Source organism: Lycium ferocissimum, chromosome 2 (genome assembly GCF_029784015.1).
Source record: "Lycium ferocissimum isolate CSIRO_LF1 chromosome 2, AGI_CSIRO_Lferr_CH_V1, whole genome shotgun sequence".
Lineage (NCBI taxonomy): Eukaryota > Viridiplantae > Streptophyta > Magnoliopsida > Solanales > Solanaceae > Lycium > Lycium ferocissimum.
This window is the reverse complement of record NC_081343.1, coordinates 30,105,188-30,107,901: the sequence shown is the minus strand read 5'-3', so window position 1 is coordinate 30,107,901 and position 2,714 is coordinate 30,105,188.

The window sequence follows — 2,714 nt, the reverse complement described above, 5'->3', positions numbered from 1 at the left end:
AAATCAAACCACCGGAAAAAACTCTCAAAATAGTCCATAACCCAAACCTCCCCGTCTTTATGACCTTTCCTATCTTTTTACTTTTAAGACTTGCTAAAAAAATCAATTCCCAAAGGGAAGGATGAAGAACAACCAAACTTGAATAAATTCGCCCCCTTTCTTAAGACCAAACTTCCCCAAACATCAAGGGGAACAAAAGATCACCCTGGACTAGTTTGGTGTAATCTTGTTAAATTCCTGATTTAATGGTTTATAAATGTTTGGGGGTTGTGTTGGAAAGTTTCTAGGACTATTGAGAATGTAAAATGCTAAAAAAATGGATTTAATGGGGTATTTATACCCCTCATAAGTCGGTTCCACCGACCTTCTCAAGTGGGACCCGCGAAAGCCATTTGGCAGCTTGGAGTCTTTATCATAAAATGGCCATAATTCTTGATCCCGATATCGTATGAGGGACCACGACCTATGGTTGGAAATATCTTTTAATTATCGACAACATTCATTTTTGGTGTGTTTCCAAATTCTAAACTTATAATAGCGTTTTAGTCCCTCCAAGCCAAATCATCCGAAAACGTATCCTTAAATCATCCTTTTGGAGGGCTTATGCCCATATTTGGCTTAAGGGTCCTTCTTAAGATTTTCTCAACTTCCCATGTACTACTCATATCACTTTTCATATGTCCTTTATAAAACCTCGACATGTGGGCTCCATCTTAACTTACGGTTCACGAGGTATTCGTAGTAACGTATTAGCTGATTTACTAAATACGGTCTCCAAATGTCATATATATATATATATATATATATATATATATATTTTATACTCGGATCGTATATCCCTAATCCTTGTATAACTTTGCTCTCCCTTGAGCTCATACTAAGCCGTCTACAATCTTGGTAATACGAAATTTTTCAGGGTGTAACACCATTCTATAAGGGGGAATGGATATTAGCTGAGTACTGGGCAATAAATCAATAGTGAAATCGATCTCTCCCTCTCGGGCGGAATGCTGGAGCTCATCAAAACACCTGCGGAAACTCATTAACCACGGGGACGGACCAAAAGTCGGGGGCTCTGCTGTCTATCGGACCCGGACTAAGTGATAAATATACCCTTTTCTAATCATTCCTTTCCTTGGGTAGGAAATAAACCACCACTCGGCGGGAAAACGGACGTTATCTTTTTCCACAAAAGCGGTTCGGCCGAAAGCGGAATCGGACCACCTTCATTCTACAATCGACATTAGCATAGCGAGGAAGCTAACCAATCCATACCCGTAATGACATCAAAATCGATCATGTCTAACTCGATCAAATGCGCTATGTTATGACGATTACACTACATAACTACATAACCCCGATATACCCGCCTAGCTATTCGGGTCACCCGACGAACGTAAACACCTCGAAAGGGTTTAATAGACTCGGGCTCTATCCTACGAATTACAAGAAACAAATGGAGTAATAGGGGATAAAGTAGATGCGGGGTCAATCGATGCGTATACGTCATAGGAGAGCGATATTATACAGTAACAACGTCAGGAGATGACTCACAATCCTGTCTACCAGCTAGTGCATAGATGCGGTTCTCAGGATCGCTCGAGCTAGATGCTCCACCTCTTCCTCTGCCTCGTCTGGTTGGGGTCTGAGAACCTTGCCTTGGAGGGCATACAGATGAAGAAGAACCAGCTACGGACACTGTGGGGCGAACAATGCCTACGGCTTATCCTCGTCGGGCACTCCCGCGTCTTGTAGCCGGGCGCGCAGCCGCTGCTTCGATCCAAATCGACAACACGCAAGTGTGTGGTCTCGCGAGCACACCGCGACAAAGGTGGCCTCATTTGGCCTGACTCTGGTATATGCTGAGAACCTGATGCCTTAGAACTCTGGCCCGCTCCAGAATAAGAAGACCGATCAAACTTCTGACCTAGAAACCGCGAAGGTGCACTCATATTTCGAATGAAAGGGATACGGGAATCTGCTGCTCCGCCTCGTCCCTCCCTAAACTCACCAGCCATCTCTAAAGATCCGGTCCTCTTTTACTACGGCCCCGATCATGCTCACGCCCCGTTCTCCGCTAGCACTTACGGTCTTCCGAGTTACGCGCGTACGCTTGTGCGAGAAATATCCATGCCGATCGTAATGCGACTTTCGTGCATTGATCAATCGATGCGCCCTAGACCGCCACAAAATAATGGACTCTATCCTTCATATTGGGTCGCCATGGCGGGGCATACCCTGCCAATGAATCGAAGTGTATACGGTAACTCTAAACACTATATTACCCGCGCCAAGATGCAAGAATCTGTCTGCTCAGGCTCGTCGCACTTCTGGGGGTAAATAATGACGAATAAAAGCATATGAAAACTACTGCCATACAGCTGGAGGGGCATTCTCTCCCCTAGACAGCTCCCATGTCTGATACCACTGCACTGTGATGTCACGCAACCTATAAGAAGCCAACTCTATGGACTCGACCTCATCAGTATGCATAACCCTCAAGGTCCTCTGCATACCATCAATAAAGTCCCGAGGGTCTATATTTGGCTTCAAAACTCAGAACTCTGGATGGTCTAGATCGAGGAAAGTCTTAACCCTCGCACCGCCAGCTCGATCTGCCTGGTCGACGCCAACTCCCTGTCGCTGAGCCTGAGTGGCTACCAATCTGGTCAATAGCTGTATAGCATCCCGCACATCCTGGCCCAGTGCATTTG